General features: G+C 40.9%; 1 pseudogene; it reads left to right on the top strand.

The window, feature by feature from the left end:
• Positions 1-12780: 12780 nt before the first annotated feature.
• LOC133422557 (protein shisa-6-like) overlaps positions 12781-21657 on the top strand; it is a 45487-nt pseudogene continuing 36610 nt past the window's right edge.

Genomic DNA, 21657 nt, shown 5'->3' with positions numbered 1-21657 from the left:
TTTGTCCAGATCCAGACCTGCAGGTCCAGATCCAGACCTGCAGGTCCTCTACAGACCACTAGGGTCCAGATCCAGACCTGCAGGTCCTCTACAGACCACTAGAGTCCAGATCCAGACCTGCAGGTCCTCTACAGACCACTAGGGTCCAGATCCAGACCTGCAGGTCCTCTACAGACCACTAGAGTCCAGATCCAGACCTGCAGGTCCTCTACAGACCACTAGGGTCCAGATCCAGACCTGCAGGTCCTCTACAGACCACTAGGGTCCAGATCCAGACCTGCAGGTCCTCTACAGACCACTAGGGTCCAGATCCAGACCTGCAGGACCTTTTTTCCTCTTTTTTTCCTCTTATTCCATCTTTTTTACGTCTTTTTTCCCTCTTTTTGTCCTCTTTTTTTCCTTCTTTTTTTTCTTCTTTTTCTCCTATTTTTTCCTATTTTTTCCTATTTTTTTTCCTTTTTTTTCTTCTTTTTTTCCTCTTTTTTCCCTCTTTTTTTCTATTTTTTTCCTCTTTTCTTCCTCTTTTCTTCCTCTTTTTTCCTCCTTTTTTCCTGTTTTTTTCCTTCTTTTTCCCCCTCTTTTTTCCTATTTTTTTCCTTTTTTTCCCTCTTTTTTCCTCTTTTTTCCTCTTTTTTTCTATTTTTTTCCTCTTTTCTTTTTTCTCGACATCGACCACTAGGGTCCAGATCCAGACCTGCAGGTCCTCTACAGACCACTAGGGTCTTTTTTCCTTTTTTCCCTCTTTTTTCCTCTTTTTTCCTCTTTTTTCCTCTTTTTTCCTCTTTTTTTCCTTTTTTTCTTCTTTTTTCCTCTTTTTTCTCGACATTTCTACAGACCACTAGGGTCCAGATCCAGACCTGCAGGTCCTCTACAGACCACTAGGGTCCAGATCCAGACCTGCAGGTCCTCTACAGACCACTAGGGTCCAGATCCAGACCTGCAGGTCCTCTACAGACCACTAGGGTCTTTTTTCCTTTTTTCCCTTCTTTTTTTCCTCTTTTTTCCTCTTTTTTTCCTCTTTTTTCCTATTTTTTCCCTTTTTTCCTCTTTTTTTCTATTTTCCCTCTTTTCTTCCTCTTTTTTTCTCTTTTTTCTCTTTTTTTCCTATTTTGTCCTCTATTTTTCCTTTTTTTCCTTCTTTTTTCCCTCTTTTTTCCCCTTTTTTCCTCTTTTTTTCCTCTTTTTCTATTTTTTCCCTATTTTTTCCTATTTTCTTCCCCTTTTTTCCTCTTTTTTTTCCTATTTTGTCCTCTTTTTTCCTCTTTTTCCTTTTTTTCCTTCTTTTTCCCTCTTTTTTCCTCTTTTTTCATTTTTTTCTTCTTTTTTTCCTCTTTTTTCCCATTTTTTCCTCTTTTTTTCCTTTTTTTCTTCCTTTTTTCCTCTTTTTTCCCATTTTTTCCTCTTTTTTCCCTCTTTTTTCCTCTTTTTTTCCTTTTTTTTCTTCTTTTTTCCTCTTTTTTCCTTTTTTTCCTTCTTTTTTTCCTCTTTTTTCTCGACATTTCTACTGACCACTAGGGTCCAGATCCAGACCTGAACTTCCCCGCTGGATCACTAGGGACCGGCTCCAAAAGAGAGTCCATCTCCATCGACCAGTAATTTAAACGTCCAATCAAAGAGGAAGCGATGAGGGAAATAAAGTCCACCAGAGTTTCACCCTGAACCTCCTCCCGGCGTCGCCGGTCTGAGTTCTCTGGTCCTGAATCACCGTAGGCTGCTCCGTCCAGGCCCGTTTCTACGAGGGTGCATTAGCATTGCACCCTCAGTTTATGTGTTTGCATGCTCAGTTGAAAAGACGAAAAGAAAACTGACAAATGCGCACGCGTTAAGCCTGATTTATGGTTCCGCGTTAAATCGCCGGCGTAGCCTACGGCGTAGGTTACGCAGCGACGCGCTCAGTACGTTCGCGTCCCCGCGTACCGTACACCGTAAGCTCTTCGTTGGTGGTGAGGTAGCCCAGACTAAATGTAGCATTTTCTTTGTTCCGCAGCAATATTGCTGCAATGAAGCATTTGAAATACACTTTAAATATTCTTGTTTTGCTAGTATCATTCCACTTGAAATTATGGTAAATGCATAATTTAGTGTTGAATAACGTGCCAGGCATGTGCCCCCCCTCTGATCTGAGATGCAGCCCTAGTCATCATTTTCTAGAACCGGCCCTGGCTCCGTCTGAGACGGGTCGATGGACCGAAACCCTGCTGAGGCCGAGTCCCCGTGCAGAGCTGGGACCAGGAACCCGCCGAGGCCCGGCTGGCTCGCCCTGAACGGCACAGCGATTCCCCGCTGCGCCAGAACTGGGGCAGGAGTTCGGGTCGGTCCTCCGAGCCAAACGACGACCCACATCACATCCCTGATTGAAGAGAGAACGTGGACCAGCCGGATGATCACAGCACGCCGGGACTGGTTCTGTTTGTAAAGAGGAGTATTAGGGCCAGGCAGGAGAAAAATGTAAATAATATTTTAGAGGAGAAGATTTTTTTTTTCATTATGCACTTCGAGAAAAAAGTAGAAATGTCGAGATTAATGTTGAAGTACAATTTCGAGAAAAAGTCGAAATGTTGAGAAAAAATATCAGAATACAAGAATTGCCTTTACGATATTGATTTGAAACACATATCACACATATGCAGTTGCATAACTTCAGAAACGTACTCCTAACTGGATTTCATGGGCCAGAGGAGACATTTCGACTTTATTCACGAAATTTCGACTATATTCTTTTTTTTTTTTCTCCTTTACTGCACACATATTAATGGTTGATACCATGCCGGTAAAAACCTAAGGCATATATATGTGCATTATTACTATATGTAATATATATATACATATATATACGCATACATACGCATACGGTGGGGTGACATCCACTGCCAATCCAGGAAGCAAGAACACATGGAGGCCTCACGTCGAGTACTGTAAATCTGCAACAAAAACCACAAACGAAACACAAAACCGACACGGAGCCGACCAAAACACGAGCAGCAATCGACCCAAATCTCGAGATCTGATCACAGTCTAAGCTAAGCTACCGCGACTAACTAAACCCAAAACTACAGAGCAAGCATGCAGGTGAACAAGCCAGTGTGCATGTCTATGTGTGTGTGTGTGTGTGTGTGTGTGTGTGTGTGTATGTGTGTGTATACGTGCGTGTGTATGTACATGTCTGTGTGTCTATGTGTGTGTATGTGTGTGTATGCAGAGCCGTCTGGGAGATTTGCGAGGCCCTGTGCGAAATGGGGGGGGCCCGTAGCGAGCGCGCGCACAATTTTTGGGTTTTTCCAAAAAAAAAACAAATTTTAGGTTTTTCTGGTCAGATCGGGTGTCTATAGGCGCAATTTTAACTGTCCAATTAGCAAAATACTGGATACCTTCCCCTGCCTCATCATCATCTCTTGCGGGGCCCCACGGCTGCTTGAGACGCGGTCGGATCGGTGATTTTTGTAACAAATTTATCAAACGAGCCTTTCAGAGAGGCATTAAACTCTTCCATTTTCTTTAGTTTTTTTCTTTTTTCATCCCCTGATGGAAATTTCCTGAATCTGTCTCGTTCTCTCGACATCGTGTGACAGTTTGTTCCAACTCCACCGTCTGGATCAGAGCAGCTTGTGTCTGCGCTTGGTCTGACGCAGTTGTATTGAACAACAGACACGCGTCATCATTGCACATATATTTATTGATATGCACAGACTAGTACACATTTAGGTCTGTAATGGAACGTGACTGTTGATATTTATAAGGGAAAAAATGAAAAAAAGCTAAACTTTTTTATTTTTTTTCAATTTTTTTTTTTTTTTTTTTTTTTCAAAAACGGCCCATAGCGCGAGGCCTCGTGCGGTCGCACGGTTCGCACACCCCTTACAGCGGCCCTGTGTGTAAGTATATGTTTGTGTGGCTGTGTATGTGTGTGTGTGTGTGTGTGTGTGTGTGTGTGTGTGTGTGTGGCTATGTGTGGTGTATGTGTGCATGTAGGAATATATGTATATGTATATACAGTATGTATGTATTTCAATATTAATCTCAACATTTTGACTTTTTTCTCAACATTTTGACTTTTTTCTTGAAGTGCACAATAAAAAAAATCTTTCCCTCTCAAATATTTTTTTCACCTGCATGGCCCTAATACCTAATATTCTTCCGTATATTTGTTTTGCGGGTTCTGGTGAAAGAAAACACACTCCAAGCGAGAGAGATAATTTATTATTTCCCTCTTCTGGGGGAACGAGGCCTCATTACTCTCCAGCCAACGCCGTCGTCACCGCTCGCTGCGTTCTGCTGAGTCCAGCTTTGCACACTCGGAGCTGTTTAACACTAATGGACAATCTCTCTTCCCTTTGTGCTCAACACGCCGTCTGATGTGCCGTTTTGACTGACAGGGGAATGTAGGGCCAATTTGCGAGCGCCGTCTTCCAGAGCATCCACTGTGGGAAGACATTCATCAAAAGCTCTTTGCCCTTTTTCTTGTCTTCCTGTCATATTATGTGCGCGGTGCTGTCAGGGGCGCTGTGGAGCCGGACACACTCTCTTTCAAAGACCTGCTGGGGTGGATCACACTGAATGATGTGAGAGTGGGCAATTAACGTCCACTTCCTGCCCTCCGTCCTCCGTCCAGGGTTGGAAGCGAGCGGCGAGGGAGAAACACGGCGGACGGTTCGCTTGATGCATCCGAATGCATCCGTCAAGCTGGAATCTGCCGGCGACTTTTTGATGTCACGCGGTTTAATTACCTTTTCAAACATCTTCATGGGCGTTTGAGTGAATCAGGAGAAGCTCGTTAGTGTGGACGGGTTAGTCACAGCAGTGGCGGTGATGTCACAAGCTGTCACATGACCAGCCACCACCCCACCCAACAAAAACCCTGCTCTCATCTCGTTTCATCTTTCAGCTGAGTATAGGATAGTATCGATAGGAGGAGTTTAGTATTATCAGCATAGAAATGGAATCTTAGCTAGTTCTAAGCTTAACAAAGTGTCCCCCAGGGTTAGCGTTAGCGTTATTTTTAGCGTAACGTTATCATCAATAGGAGCAAGGGAGTATCATCAGCATAGAAACTGAATTTCAGTGAATTTCTAAGGTTACCAAAGTGTCCTCCAGGGTAATGTTAGTGTTATTATTAGCATTGCGTTATCATTAAGGAGGAGCAGAGTGTTATCAGCATAGAAATTAAATTTTTGTTAATTTTTAAGTTTACCAAAGTGTCCTCCAGGCAGGGCCGCCGCAAGGGGTGTGCGAACCGTGCAACGCACGGGGCCTCGCGCTATGGGCCGTTTTTTTTTGTTTTTTTTCCAAATTTATTTATTTTTTTTTCGTTTTTTTTTTTTCGTTTTTTCCCTTATAAATATCAACAGTCACGTTCAATTACAGACCTAAATGTGTACTAGTCTGTGCATATCAATAAATATATGTGCAATGATGCGCGTGTCTATTGTTCAATACAACTGATCAGACCAAGCGCAGACACAAGCTGCTCTGATCCAGACGGTGGAGTTGGAACAAAGTGTCACACAATGTCGAGAGAACAAGACAGATTCAGGAAATTTCCATCAGGGGATGAAAAAAGAAAAAACTAAAGAAAATGGAAGAGTTTAATGCCTCTCTGAAAGGCTCGTTTGATAAATTTGTTACAAAAATCACAGATCCGACCGGGTCTCAAGCAGCCGTGGGGCCCCGCGTCGAGGCAAGAGATGATGATGAGGCAGGGGAAGGTATCCAGTATTTTGCTAATTGGAGAGTTAAAATTGCGCATATAGACACCCGATCCGACCCGAAAAACCCAAAAATTTCGCGGGTCAAGGGCCCCCCCCACGGCCATTTCGCACAGGGCCTCGCAAATCTCCTAGACGGCTCTGCCTCCAGGGTTAGGGTTAGCGTTATTATTAGCATTGTGTTATCATTGATAGGAGGAGGGGAGTGTCATCAGCATAGAACTTGAATTTTTGTGTATTTCTAAGTTTACCAAAGTGTCTTCCAGGGTAATGTTAGCGTTATTTTTAGCGTTGCTTTATCATCGATAGGAGCAGGGGAGTGTCATCAGCATAGAACTTGAATTTTTGTGTATTTCTAAGTTTACCAAAGTGTCCTTGAGGGTAATGTAAGCATTATTATTAGCATTGTGTTACCATTGATAGGAGCAGAGGAGTATCATCAGCATAGAAACTGAATTTCAGTGAATTTCTAAGGTTACCAAAGTGTTCTCCAGGGTAATGTTAGTGTTATTATTAGCACTGCGTTATGATCAATCGGAAGAGCGTAGTGTTATCAGCATAGAAATTTAATTTTTGTGAATTTCCAAGTTTACAAAAGTGTCCTTGAGGGTAATGTTAGCGTTATTATTAGCGTTGCGTTATCATTGATAGGAGGAGCGGAGTATCATCAGCATAGAAACTGAATTTTTGGTAATTTTTAATTTTACCAAAGTGTCCTCCAGGTTTAGGGTTAGCGTTATTATTAGCGTTGCGTTATCATCGATAGGAGGAACGGAGTGTCATCAGCATAGAACTTGAATTTTTGTGTATTTCTAAGTTTACAAAAGTGTCTTCGAGGGTAATGTTAGCGTTATTTTTAGCGTTGCGTTATCATTGATAGGAGGAGCGGAGTGTTATCAGCATCGAAATTGAATTTTAGCGGATTCTAAGCTTAACAAAGTGTCCTCCCGGGTATTGTTAGCGTTATTAGAGTGTTATCAGCATAGAACTTGAATTTTTGTGTATTTCTAAGTTTACCAAAGTTTCCTCCAGGGTTAGGGTTAGCGTCATTATTAGCGTTGTGTTATCATTGATAGGAGGAGCAGAGTTTTATCCGCATCGAAATTGAATTTTTGTTAATTTCTATGTTTACCAAAGTGTCTTCCAGGGTAATGTTAGCGTTATTATTAGCGTTATGTTATCATCAATAGGGGGAGCGGAGTGTTATCAGCATCAAAATTGAATTTTTGTTAATTTCTAAGTTTACCAAAGTGTCCTTGAGGGTAATGTTAGCGTTATTATTAGCATTGCGTTATCATCAATAGAAGGAGTGGAATATTATCAGCATTAAAATTGAATTTTTGTTAATTTCTAAGTTTACCAAAGTGTCCTCCAGGGTAATGTTAGCGTTATTTTTAACGTTGCTTTATCATCGATAGGAGGAGCGGAGTGTTATCAGCATCAAAATTCAATTTTTGTGTATTTCTACGTTTACCAAAGTGTCCTTGAGGGTAATGTTAGTGTTATTATTAGCGTTGTTTTATCATTGATAGGAGGAGCGGAATATCATCAGCATAGAAATTAAATTTTTGTGAATTTCCGAGTTTACAAAAGTGTCCTTGAGGGTAATGTTAGCGTTATTATTAGCATTACATTATCATCAATTGGAGGAGCGGAGTATCATCAGCATAGAAATGTAATATTTGTGAATTTCCGAGTTTAGAAAAGTGTCCTCCAGGGTAATGTAAGCGTTTTTTTTAGCGTTGCTTTATCATTGATAGGAGGAGCGGAGTATCATCAGCATAGAAACTTAATTTTTGTTAATTTCTACATTTACCAAAGTGTCCTCCAGGGTTAAGGTTAGCGTTATTATTAGCATTGCATTATCATCGATAGGAGCAGGGGAGTATCATCAGCATAGAAACTGAATTTCAGTGAATTTCTAAGTTTACCAAAGTGTCTTCGAGGGTAATGTTAGCGTTATTATTAGCGTTACATTATCATCAATCGGAGGAGCGGAGTATCATCAGCATAGAAATTTAATTTTTGTGAATTTCTGAGTTTACAAAAGTGTCCTCGAGGGTAATGTTAGTGTTATTATTAGCATTGCGTTATCATCAATAGGAGGAGCGGAGTGATATTAGCATAGAAATTGAATTTTTGTTAATTTCTAAGGTTACCAAAGTCTCCTTGAGGGTAATGTTAGCGTTATTATTAGCGTTGCGTTATCATTGATAGGAGCAGGGGAGTGTCATCAGCATAGAACTTGAATTTTTGTGTATTTCTAAGTTTACCAAAGTGTCCTCCAGGGTAACGTTAGCGTTGCCGTCCCCCAGCGGAGGCTCAGCAGAGGTCGGGCGATGCAGCAGGACAACGACCCCCCACATGGAGTAAAATCCAACACAGAAGGACCACAGACTTCACTTCCACACTTCTACAAACTGTCTCACACTTCCTAATCTCCATGGTGAAGCAGTCACCGCAGACCTCGGTCAAACCGCACTCACCTTGATCAAACGCTACTCAAGCTGGCTAAAACAAATGAGTCTTGGCAGGGGTTGTAGTCCGCTCACCAGATGGATGAGCTCTGACGTGCCGGATCATACCTGAGTGAGTGAGGACGACGACTTCGGAGCGATGACGGCCAAGTATTTGAAAGTCAATTTGACGCGGCTTCCTTTCGCTGTCAACTCACCTGTCTGGCGGCGGTAACGTGGTCACTGTCACCATCTGGCGCGGCAGACTTTACCAGATCACAACACGTTTATGAATACGATTACAGGCTCACTTACAGGAGAGTGGAGTCTTTATTGATTCTCTGACCTTCGCCCACTACCAACATGTCCCTACCACTTTTCCTTTTACGGGTTGAATCCTCTCACATGTGCATTCAGAGGTCTGCGCAGTACTCGAGTTGAGGGGGGATGAGGGGGATGGCATCCCCCCCTGAAATAAAAACAGTCCAAATCATCCCCCCTGTAAAACTGCCATCCCCCTTTCCATCCCTTATGTCATTTCATCAATGAATGTGGTTTTACTGCTATTTCAACATTTAGAGTCATCACCAGAAAAATAACTTATTTGACAATTTTCACCTGTTTCAAGTAAATTTTCACTTGAAATAAGTAGGAAAATCTGCCAGTGGGACAAGATTTATCTTCTTATTACAAGCAAACAAAATATTGTTCCACTGGCAGATTTTTCTATTTATTTAAAGTGAAAATCTACTTGAAACAGGTGAAAATTGTTGTTTTTTCCAGTGACGAGTCTTGTTTTAAGTGTAATAAGATTTTTTTTACTAAAATGAGACATTTTAACTAGAAATAAGACAAATATTCTTGTTAAGATTGTGAGTTTTTGCAGTGATCCATTTTACTTATCCTGTGAAGGACAGAGTCATATTCCTAAGTTCAGAAAAGTGTTTTTTATTGTTGTGTTTTGATGTATTTGATGTAAGCCCAGTGGATATTTAAAGCTTACAGAAGGCTGCATTTAACTGCTGCTATGTCATTCCTGCAGTATTTCTGCAGGTGTTTTGGTCACTGCTATTATTTGTAATATATTATATTATTTGTAATCAGCAGAAATTATCTGTCCCCATATGATAAAATCCACCATCCCCCCTGATTTTTTTTTACAACTCGAGTACTGGGTCTGCGGATGCACGAGTACGGGATGAAAGAGAGGAAGTTCTCTGCGTGTTAAATCCCAGAGCTGGATATTTACTTATTTTTGAACATTAGAAGGAAACAGCGATAGAAGTGAAGCAGTTTGAAGATGCAGTTTCTTAGAAAAATGAAACGATTAGAAGAAACGTGGAGTATAAAAATTTAAATGACGTCAGAATGAACTCTTGATTCACAGACGAAATGTCTAAAAAATGAGGACTGTTCCTGAGACTACGTTAAATGATCATATCAGGCAAATCCATTATTAAACAAACGTATATCTATATCTCTCTGATATATTTATTCATACACACTAAGTTCCCCCTCAGTTCAACATAATTTAACCCTTTAATGCCTGAATGTGAAATAATACACAGAAAACCCTACTTTTTTAAATTATAGTGTTAATTATTGAAATGTAGTTGAGAATAGTTTCCAAATAATCATTGTTGTATCATTATAAATACATTCGGTGAATTTATGTAATGTATTTTTTCTTTATTGTTTTTATTTTTTAAAAATGTTGATTGTGTAAAACGTTTTGTTTTGATTTGATTATGGAGGTGGCAGCATCGTAGGGTTAAGGTGGTAAACTGAGGTCTATTAACGTTCAGTTGTGTCTTCACACAATGCCAAGAGGGGAAGACATCAGCCGTGATGCAAGAGAAGCGATTGTTGCTGCACATCAGTCCAAAAGAGGGTCATGAAACCTTTTCCAAATTCTCAGGACATCCCAGCAAAGTTTTTCCAAGGTCATACCTTGTAATAGAGGGAATGTGCATGACATCACAGATGCGACTTCACAGCGGGTTTCGTCCACTGAGTGTCAGAAAGACTGAGTGTCAGCGTAAACTTTCAGTTTGAGCAACTGGAAAACATCTAAAATGGGAAAGAGCTGTTGTGCGATCGACTGTACTCATAGATTTAGCAAGAAATCTGAGTTATCGTTTTACAGACTGCCGAAAAATAAGCTTAAGAGAGACAAATGGATCGCTGCAATTGAAGTCGGACCAAGCGTCAAGACTTTTGTAAGCCTTCAAGCTTTGCTTCGTGTATTTCCCCGGCGTAGAAATTAAGTACATATAAATATCAGGAAACTGGATTGGTGGCCAAATATTAATGTCCATGGACCACTGGTTCTTGGTAACTGTACCAAATATTCATGTCCATGGACCACTGGTTCTTGGTAACTGTACCAAATATTAATGTCCATGGACCACTGGTTCTTGGTAACTGTACCAAATATTCATGTCCATGGACCACTGGTTCTTGGTAATTGTACCAAATATTAATGTCCATGGACCACTGGTTCTTGGTAACTGTACCAAATATTAATGTCCATGGACCACTGGTTCTTGGGGTAACTGTACGGGTCACTGTCAAGTCCAACTGACGCTAATTTAAGCTGATAATCAGCCGTTATCCCGTCTTCTCCACTAGTTGCAGACATTTTTGCTGATGTTTTGCCACTCAGTGTGAGTAAGGGGGCTGGTCCAGTGGGGAAGTGACGTCAATGCAAACCCTCTATACTCAGAGAAATGCAAACAAAACAAAAACATACAAACAAACCCAAGAGCTACATCTCATAGTCTACAGGCCTCACTCAACATGTTAAATGTCAATTGTGCTCCACACAATTAGAAGAAGACAGTTTGTTTGAGACACCTCTAACCCACTGTGAAGCACGGTGGTGGAGGGATGATGGTCTGGACCTGGACACTCGTCAGTCATCCAGTGGACCATGAATTCCTCTGTAAAGACACATGTGAGGACATCTGTCAGTCATTGAGGGGACAGTGAACTCCTCTATAGACCAGAATCATCTGTCTGTCTGAAAAAGTTTGGCTGAAACTGGGTCATGTGACAGGAAATGATCTCGGTCATGTGACAGGAAATGATCCCAAACACAAAAACGATGCAACATAAACAATTTAATGATGTCATCAAAGTCCGGACACCAACATTTAGAGAGCTGGGTAGAAGTGAAAGCCCCCAAACCTGATATTCACATCAGATTAATGAAGTCATACGGGAAACAATCACTTCAGGATCTTCAGGCTCCTGAATAATTGAGCTACTTAGTATTGATCACACCTTTGGCATCGATTCATGCCCAGTTGAGGCTTTATTTGCTTAATACTGAGGCGAGGCATGAGCCAGGCTGCATTTGCAAGTAAGAATTTGTTCTTAAAAGGTAAGGTAAGGTAAAGTAACTTTATTGATACCCAAAGGGAGATTTGTGCAGGGAAAAAGTAGAAACTTACAACAACACCGACAATCGACTTTATTTCAACAATCGAGAAAAAAGTCCAAATGTTGAGAAAAAAGTCCAAATTTCGTGAATAAAGTTGAAATGTTGAGAAAAAAGGGGAAATTTTGACTTTTTTCTTGAAATTGTATTTCAATGTTATTCTCGAAATTTCGACTTTATTCTCGACATTTCGACTTCTTTCTCGAAATTGTATTTCAATATTAATCTAAACATTTGGACTTTTTTCTCAACATTTTGACTTTTTTCTCGTCATTTCAACTTTTTTCTCGAAATTTTATTTCAACGTTATTCTCGAAATTTCAACTTAATTCAAGAAATTTCGACTTCATTCTTGAAATTGTATTTTAACATTAATCTCCACATTTCGACTTTTTTCTCGAAATTGTATTTCAATATTAATCTCAACATTCTGACTTTTTTCTCGTCATTTCAACTTTTTTCTCGAAATTTTATTTCAACGTTATTCTCGAAATTTCGACTTTATTCAAGAAATTTCGACCTTATTCTTGAAATTGTATTTTAACATTAATCCCCACATTTCGACTTTTTTCTCGAACTTGTATTTCAAGAAGTGCAAGAAGTGCACAATTAACAAAAATCTTCCCCTCTCAAATATATTTTCTCCTGCCTGGCCCTAATACTCTTCCGTAATCATCTAAGATGGACTCAGCTAAATTAAAAATAAGAAAAAATAAAAACATTTATGATGTTTTTCCACGAAAGCAATGTAGGAATTAAACGTTTTCTGGCGACCCACATCCAGTAACAAACGGAAGCATCCTTGATTCCTGCAGCATCCAAATCCTCCCCCACTCCCTCCCCCTAGTCGGTATTTGATTTGTACTTTCAGAGTAAACTAGCTCTGTGTGTCCACTGATGCGCGAATGCTCATCAACAAGGACGCCTCCTCTCGTACATGCGGCTCCTAATCCACTCTCATCCTTCTGTTTCCTCCTCCTCCTCCTCCTCCTCCTCCTCCTCCTCCTCCTCCTTCTCTTCCTCCTCCTCCTCCTGCAGCCATCTGACCGGCGGACCTGGAGGGAGAGAGATGCCGGCAGATGATGAACGGAGGTACCTGCATGTGTGACGTAGCGGGCGGAGGGTGGGATGGATGGAGAGAGCGAGGAGAGGTGAAGGAGGGAGGCGGGTCGGAGAGGAGAGAGAGGTCTCGGCTCGTGTCGTGCAGAGACTCGTGGATTCAGTGGCTGAGCGGACGCTGCCGGTACCGGCCACCCCGATCCCGGTAAGTCCTCCGCGTTTTCCCCCCTTTTTCTGTTCGGCACCAGACTTTTCCATACTTATCTAACTGTAAAAAAAAAAAAAAAAAAAGAAGAAGAAGAAGGAGCAAGGAAAAGGGTTCATTTTTCAAAGAAAACCGCTGGAAAAAAGAAGTTTGCGCGCAAAGTGAGGACGGACAAAGCCGTAAAATATACCCAGGCTGCATTTTCTAAATCCATTTCCAATTCAAAATACATAGTGGGGGTCGATTTCCTGCTGAATGATGAGGAATTAGGATGTTTTAATGTCTAAAAGAGAGATTTAGTCCCAGTTGGTTGAGTTTTGTGAGCGGAAACTTGGGCGCTCTCCAAGGTGCTGAAAAGGATTCCGCTTCAAAAACGGGTTTTAAACCCCGTTTCTATTCATTTTTCATGTGAATAAAGTTTATCAAACGTCATGTTTCTTTTTTCCCTACAGTGAAACCACGAACCTCGGTCGGAGTCAAGCAGCTCGTGGTTGAGGAATCCCATTTTCTTGCCGCATCTCTGCGGCCGAAATCAAAGAAAAAAAAAGATTGGGCTGAACTGACCTCCCGATAAAACGGCTGGTGTTGGTGAGAAGATGCTGATGAGAGAGGAGGAAACCAGTCAGAACCTGGCCCAGACGGGAGTACCTGCCATGAAGAAGCCCATTATTCCATCAGAGGTGGAAGAAGAGTGATATTAAGGAAGAGGAGAAGGAAGAAACCAGCCAACAAACTCCAGCCCCGTCCTCAAATGATGGGGATAAAGCACCTCCTGCTTCTCTTCATCTACCTGGACCCGCTGCATGTCCTGTGCGTCGCCAACAAGAACAAAAACAAGCTCCCCCCGCGCAGGACGTGGAAGGTGAAGGAGGTGAACTCCACGGCGGGCCCGCCCGCGGGCCCCCCGGGGCCCCCGGGGCGGGTCACCCAGCTGCAGGCGCCCGTCGTGGGCCAGCACGACACCTGCATGGGCTACTACGACGTGAGCGGCCAGTACGACAAGGAGTTCGCGTGCAACAACACGGACCACCGCTTCTGCTGCGGCAGCTGCTTCCTGCGCTTCTGCTGCGCCGACCGCGCCAAGCGGGTGGAGCAGAAGAGCTGCACCAACTACAACACGCCCGAGTGGATCAAGACGCAGCCGCCGTCCCCGGCGCCCACCGGGGACACGTACGACCCCGAGCTGGACCAGACCAACACCACCGTGTACATCTCCTGCGGGGTCGTGGCGCTCGTCATCGCCATCGGGATCTCGGCCAAAGTCGCCTATGATAAAGCCACCAAGCCCCAGGAGATGAACGTGCACAGGTAAGGACCGTTGTTGGGTTTTTAGTATGTTAAATATGCAGAAACATATAAGTCATCATGTGGTGGGACCAGTTCTTCTAGTTTTGGTTTGAAGATGGAACCAATTCCAGGGGCGCCTCCAAACATGATTCCTAGGGGGGGCCTGATGGGGCCACTTACATTATTGGGGTGAACACCAAAACTAAAAGCCATAATTACAGGACTTTATGATACTGTTGTAGTACACAGGCTCAGAAATCCTTTTTTATTTTATTTTTATTTTTTACTTTCTAACTTATCTGCATATTACGGAAGAGTATTAGGGCCAGGCAGGAGAAAAATAAAAATAATATTTTAGAGGAGAAAGATTTTTTTCATTATGCATGTCGAGAGTTGTAGTAGAATTTCGAGTAAAAAGTCGAATTATGTCGAGAAAAAAGTCGAAATGTTGAGAAAAAAGGGTAAATGTCGAGAAAAAAGTCGAAATGTTGAGAAAAAAGTCGAAATTTTAAGAAAAAAGTTGAAATGTGGAGAAAAAAGTCGAAAAGTCGAGTTTAATGTTGAAGTACAGTTTCAAGAAAAAAGTCGAAATGTCGAGAAAAAAGTTGAAAATGTTGAGAAAAAAGTCGAAATTTTAAGAAAAAAGTCAAAATTTTGAGAAAAAAGTCGAAATGTTGAGAAAAAAGGCGAAATTTCGACTTTATTCACGAAACTTCGACTTTTTTCTCTAAATTGTATTTCAACATTAATCTCGACATTTCGACTTTTTCTTGAAGTGCACAATAAAAAAAAATCTTCCACTCTCAAAATGTTTTTCTCTTGCCTGGCCCTAATACTCTACTACTACTATATACTAATATACTACTGTTTTTATTATATTTATTTATTTATTGTATTGTGTGTTTGAAGTGGGATATATATGTATGTTGTCCTGTGGTTGCAAACCAAATTGCCCTTCGGGGACATTAAAGCTTTTTCATATACTCTTCCGTAGCATATATATATTAATGGTTAATACCATGTATGTATATATATATATATATATATATATATATATATATATATATATATATATATATATATATATATATATATATATATATATATATATATATATATTATTAGGGTCAGAAATGCTTAAAGAAACACCTGTTCGATATGCATCTGGCCCAAATGATTTGTGATGAAACGCATAACTGACGATAGAATCTACGTGACCAGCACGGCCTTTTATTGAGGATAATTTGTAGGGGGGGCATGGCCACCCCTGGCCCCCCCCCTGTTGGCGCCACTGCTAACAATATCTGACTTTTCCCCTGAAAATTCAGCTCAGAAGTAGAGTGTTGTTGAATATACAGAAACATGTAAGTCATCATGAGGTGAGACCAGTTCTTCTAGTTTTGGTTTGAAGAAGGAATCACAGATCTTCTGTTGCCTCAGATCCAGTTCTGAGATCATTGCTCGGTGGGGGGGCGAGGCGTCACCTCATCACTGATGATGGTCCTGACATCGGCTGCTTGTTTGGGGTCATTTATAGCTGCAGGATGCATTTCAGAATCAGAATCAGAATGAGAATCAGCTTTATTGGCCAGGTTTGAACATGCCAGATGTGGAATTTGACTCCGGTTGTTTCTCTCCCTGTACCCAGATTTAAATAGTTGCAAACAGTAACCAGATGTGACCTGGTTCTGCTCTCTAAACGTATCTGTGCCACATTGATGACATCTTAGTCCGTCATCAAATAATAGTTTGTAAACTTGGCTGTGTTTTTCCCCCAGATGTCAGAATCAGAATCAGAATCAGCTTTATTTGCCGGGTTTGAACATGCCAGACAGGGAATTTGACTCTGGTTATTTCGCTCACTGTACCCAGATTTAAATAGCAAACTAGACAAATGTGGCTCTTATTATATACTATTAACAAAGTGAAAGGTGCAGCAGTTTGAGGTAGTGATGGTTATTTAAGCCCGATCACTTGCTTCCTCGTGGTTTTCGAAGGGTAAACGCTGTATTTCTCAGAATTGAGGACGTAATTAATCTTGAGCAAATTCCCATCTTCATTTTTAGCTGGTAATGACCCCCCCGACCCCCCCACCCCTGCAGATACTCAGATTACTGCTGTTCATATGTCACTGCTGTTCATATCTGATCCACGAAGACCACGCCCAGCCAGGTTTTCCAGGGCCGGTACATCGGGGGGGGGGCTGGGGGGTTCCTGGGGCCCCCAGGGCCCCCCTCACTGCTGAATATCTCACCTTTCACAGAGAAGCAACTGTAATGTGACTTTCATGTCTTTGGCCGACCGCTGTGCTTTGAAATGTTGATGGTGCAGGAGATTCTCGTCTGATCTGCTCTCAGTATTTCTAACCTCCTCTTGTTTTAGCAGCTCTCCCATTAACGGGTTGGTGTTGACCCGTTTCTTTAATCTGCAAGAAAAAATTCCCTCAAAATTATGATTTTATCATCCAGCGTGTTTCTAAAATCGAGGTCGAGTTCCTTATCTATGAGGAAAGATCGGTTTTGATATTCTGGGCCCCGAGTCCTGTTTACAGAATCCTCTTGTTTTTTAAAATGAATCTAGAGAGAATTTCATGAAAGACAAATCTTTATTTCATAGAAGCCCATTTCCGCCAGTAAAATAAAAAAAATAATATGAAAGCTAAGCCGTAAAAATAAAAACTGACTTACATAATTTCGACTTTTTATCTCATAATTATGACTTTTTATCTCATAATTTCAAATTTTTATCTCATAAATATTACTTTTTATCACATAATTTTGACTTTTGTCTCATAATTTCGACTTTCTATCTAATAATTTCGACTTTCTATCTCATAATTATGATTTATCTAATAATTTCGACTTTCTATCTCATAATTTCGACCTTCTATCTAATAATTATGATTTATCTCATAATTCTGAATTTCTATCTCAAAATTTCGACTTCCTATCTCATAATTATGAATTTTGTCTCATAATTTCGACTTTCTATCTAATAATTTCGACTTTCTATCTCATAATTATGATTTATCTAATAATTTCGACTTTCTATCTCAAAATCTCGATTTTCTATCTCATAATTATGACTTTTTATCACATAATTTCGACTTTCTATCTAATAATTTCGACTTTCTATCTAATAATTTCGACTTTCTATCTCATAATTATGATTTATCTAATAATTTCGACTTTCTATCTCAAAATTTCGATTTTCTATCTCATAATTTCGACTTTCTATCTCATAATTTTGACATTCTATCTCATAATTATGATTTTTATCTCATTATTTCGACTTTCTATCTCAAAATTTCGATTTTCTATCTCATAATTTCGACTTTCTATCTCATAATTTTGACATTCTATCTCATAATTATGATTTTTATCTCATTATTTCGACTTTCTATCGCCTAATTTTGACTTTCTATCTCATAATTATGATTTATCTCATAATTTCGACTTTCTATCTCAAAATTTCGATTTTCTATCTCATAATTATGACTTTTTAATCACATAATTTCGACTTTCTATCTCATAATTATGATTTTTATCTCATTATTTCGACTTTCTATTGCCTAATTTTGACTTTCTATCTCCTAATTATGATTTTTATCTCATTATTTCGACTTTCTATTGACTAATTTTGACTTTCTATCTCCTAATTATGACTTACCGTGGGGATATCTTTATTTTCATGGCTAAGTTTTCATATTATTATATCTTTTACTGGCAGAAATGGTCTTCCATAGTATTTGCTTGAAGAAACAGAAAACCCTTCCCTCCTCGGAGTTTCACCATGGTAGCGCTGACTCCTGGGTGACCGGGGTGTAAACACGCCGTGATGGCACATGTTCTTGTCACGGAGCGCCTGCCGGTCCCGGGGGTCGCCCTGCTGACATTTGCAGCCGCTGCCCGGCCTCGTTGGCCGGGAGGAGCTGAGCTGCAACAGATGGCACCACTTTCTCATCCTCCATCTTTATGTGTCCTCTTCTGAACCCGAACTCAGAGCAGAATGGTCGGTCGACGCGTTGCGTATCTGGACAGATCTGGCAGATAAGCTGCCGGACAGCCGCTTTACTACTTCAGTTTTTTAGAGATTATTGATTTATAATCAAAATCATACAAGGTCTGCCTTCTAACTCATCAGTGCATCCACAGCAACGCCCCGTCATATCTCTAAGAACTAATCGCACCCCCAACCGCCACACATTCTGGAAATCAAGACAGGTGTCGTTCCAAAACGTGATTGCCTGCCAGAATCTGATTTCTCCCCTGAAAATTGGTCTTTTTACCTGCTAAAAATTGATTGAAGGCCAAATACAGTTAATAAAAAGTTGTTTCTGCCTAAATATGATTTGATTTCATTCTTGAGCTTCATAATATAAACACTAGAGCTCACAGGATTGCTTTTAACTCTTTTAAAGGACCATTACAACACAAAATAGGCATTTTCACCTGCCAAAAATTGATTGAAGGCCATATACAGTTAATGAAAAGTTGTTTCTGCTTAAATATGACTTGATCTCATTCTTGAGCTTCATAATCTGAAAATCTGACGTTTTAGCGCTATCGTTCAACGGGCTGCTGTGCGCGCTCCCGCGGCCAGAAATCAGAAGAAATCAGATTCTGGCAGGCAATCACTTTTTGGCACAAGACCGGCTCAAAACCAAAAGGACCAACCTTGGGACCGTGGGTGACGGAGCTTTCTGCTCAGCTGCAGCTCCACTGTGGAATTCATGCCTTCAAAAGGGGACTTTTTTGTTCATGCATTTGCCTTACCTACGATGGAGTATTAGGGCCAAACTAAGACAAAAAAAATGAAATTACGAGAATGAATATCAATATTCCTCATTTTAACACAGGGAGAAGAAGCCCTTCCTGTTAGAGTTCTCATAAATTATATTCTCGTAATATTACGACTTTATTCTCGTAATATAACGACTTTATTCTCGTAGTATTACGACTTTATTCTCATAATATTACGACTTTATTCTCAAATTACGACTTTATTCTCAAATTACGACTTTATTCTCATAATATTACGACTTTATTCTCATAATATTACGACTTTATTCTCGTAATATTACAACTTTATTCTCAAATTACGACTTTATTCTCATAATATTACGACTTTATTATATTATGACTTTATTCTCGTAATTTCCCATTTTATTTTGGTCTTATTTTGGCCCTAATCCTCCGTCGTACTAACCTGAGTAGGAACTATGTATTTTTAATCTCCTTGCTGTGCTTAGGTGACCATGTTCTGACTTTCTGTTTTTCTTGCAATTTTAGTCCATCTTATTTTTGCTGCTTTTTTAACTTGCTTTGATTGTAGCACTTTGAGATTGTTTCAAATATAAAGTGTGTTATAAATACAATTTATTATTATTTATTATTATTAACCCTTGTGCTGTGTTCGGGTCAAGGAAGGAGGAAGAGAAGAAGGGAGGAAAGAAGGAAGGAAGGGAGAAAATAAGGAAGAGAGGATGGTAGAAAAGGAAGGGATAAAAGAGGAAGGGAAGAAGGAAGGAAGGAAGGAAGGAAGGAAGCAAAGAAGGAAGCAAAGAAGGAAGGAAGGAAGGAAGGAAGGAAGGAAGGAAGGAAGGAAGGAAGAATAGAGGAAGGGAAGAAGGAAGGACAGAGCAGGAGGAAAGAAGGAAGGAAGGGAAAAAAGAAGGAAGAAAGGAAGGAAGGAACGAAGGAACGAAGGAAGGAAGCAAGGAAGGAAGGAAGGAAAGGACAAAGGGAGAAAAGAGGAAGGGAAGAAGGAAGGAGAGAGCAGGAGGAAAGAAGGATAGAAGAATTGGGTCATTTTGACCCAAAGACAGCACAAGGGTTAAAACCGACCCAAACGGCACTAAGGTCAAAGTCAAAAAGCCGATATTGAAATGGTACTTTTATGCATTTCCGACCTATAAAACAGGGTGAAACACAGAACTGACATTAAAATCTATGTGACCTGAAGTGTTTTTTTTTTTGTTTTTTGTTTTTTTTTTTGAGGCAAGTGGGGTGGCCAGCAAATTTGTAGGGGGGCCATGGCCACCCCTGGCCCCCCCCTGGTGGCGCCACTGCTAACAATATCTGACTTTTCCCCTGAAAATTCCGATCAGAAGTATTAGTGTTGTTAAATATACAGAAACATGTAAGTCATCACTGGTCCAACAGAAAGGTTTTATCAAAATTTTAGCACCACAGCTCCAAATGTTCAGTCCAGCGGTTAAATCCAACATCTTTGAGAACCATTTCGGCCGTTATTCCTGTTGTTTTCTGGCTTCTTCAAGGAATTTCTCTCGTTCCTGGAAATGAAACCCCTCGGGCTTCTTCGTCTGACGGCCTCTTAACAGCTCAGACGAAGCTGCTCGTCTCATGTTCAGCAACATTCTTCATTTCCTGCCGCTGGACGCAGGAAGTTGCAGGACAGTAACTTCCTGTGAAATGAGGAGGACTTGGTACTGGGTGGTGCATGAATGTAAACACTGTTGGTTCCTGGTTCCTTCGTTTGATGTCGGTACCAGAGACGGAACGAGTCTCCTCTGATTTCTGTTGACTCATTTTGAATTATGTAAATATTCTCACTTGAGAGACTTTCGTTTGCAGTACGTCATCGTTAACTCGGGTTTTCAGGGTCTATGATCCGCTTTTAACCCTCGTACTGTCTTTGGGTCAAAATGATCCAATTCTCCTGTTCCTTCTTTACTCCTTTCCTTCTTTCTTTTCTCCCTTCCTTCCTTCTTTTCTTCCTTCCTTCCTTCTTTTCTTCCTTCCTTCCTTCCTTCCTTCCTTCCTTCCTTCCTTCCTTCCTTCCTTCCTTCCCTCCTTCCTTCCTTCCTTCCTTTCCTTCTTTTCTCCCTTGCTTCCTTCTTTCCTTCCTTCCTTCTCTTCGCCCTTCCTTCCTTCTTTCCTCCCTTCCTTCCTACCTTCCTTCCTTCCTTCCTTCCTTCTTTTCTCCCTTCCTTTTCTCCATCCTCCTTTCCTTCTTTTCTCCCTTCCTTTTCTCCATCCTCCTTTCCTTCTTTTCTCCCTTCCTTCCTTCTTTCTTTCCTTCTTTTCATTATTCCTTCCTTCCTTCCTTCCTTCCTCCCTTCCTTCCTTCCTTCCTTCCTTCCTTCCTTCCTTCCTTCCTTCCTTCCTTCCTTCCTTCTTTTCCCCTTCCTTCCTTCTTTTTTCCCTTCCTTCCTTCCTTCCTTCCTTCCTTCCTTCCTTCCTTCCTTCCTTCCTTCCTTCCTTCCTTCCTTCCTTCCTTCCATCCTTCTTTTCTCCCTTCCTTCCTTCTTTCCTTCTTTCCTCCCTTCCTTCCTTCCTTCCTTCCTTCCTTCCTTCCTTCCATCCTTCTTTTCTCCCTTCCTTCCTTCCTTCCTTCCTTCCTTCCTTCCTTCCTTCCTTCCTTCCTTCCTTCCTTCCTTCCTTCTTTTCTCCCTTCCTTCCTTCCTTCTTTCCTCCCTTCTTTCCTTCCTTCCTTCTTTTCTCCCTTCCTTCCTTCTTCCCTTCCTCCTTCCTTGACCCAAAG

Source organism: Cololabis saira, chromosome 21, assembly GCF_033807715.1.
Source record: "Cololabis saira isolate AMF1-May2022 chromosome 21, fColSai1.1, whole genome shotgun sequence".
Taxonomy (NCBI): domain Eukaryota; kingdom Metazoa; phylum Chordata; class Actinopteri; order Beloniformes; family Belonidae; genus Cololabis; species Cololabis saira.
The sequence above is the reverse complement of the archived record's forward strand: the minus strand, read 5'-3'. Positions and strand labels throughout refer to the sequence as shown.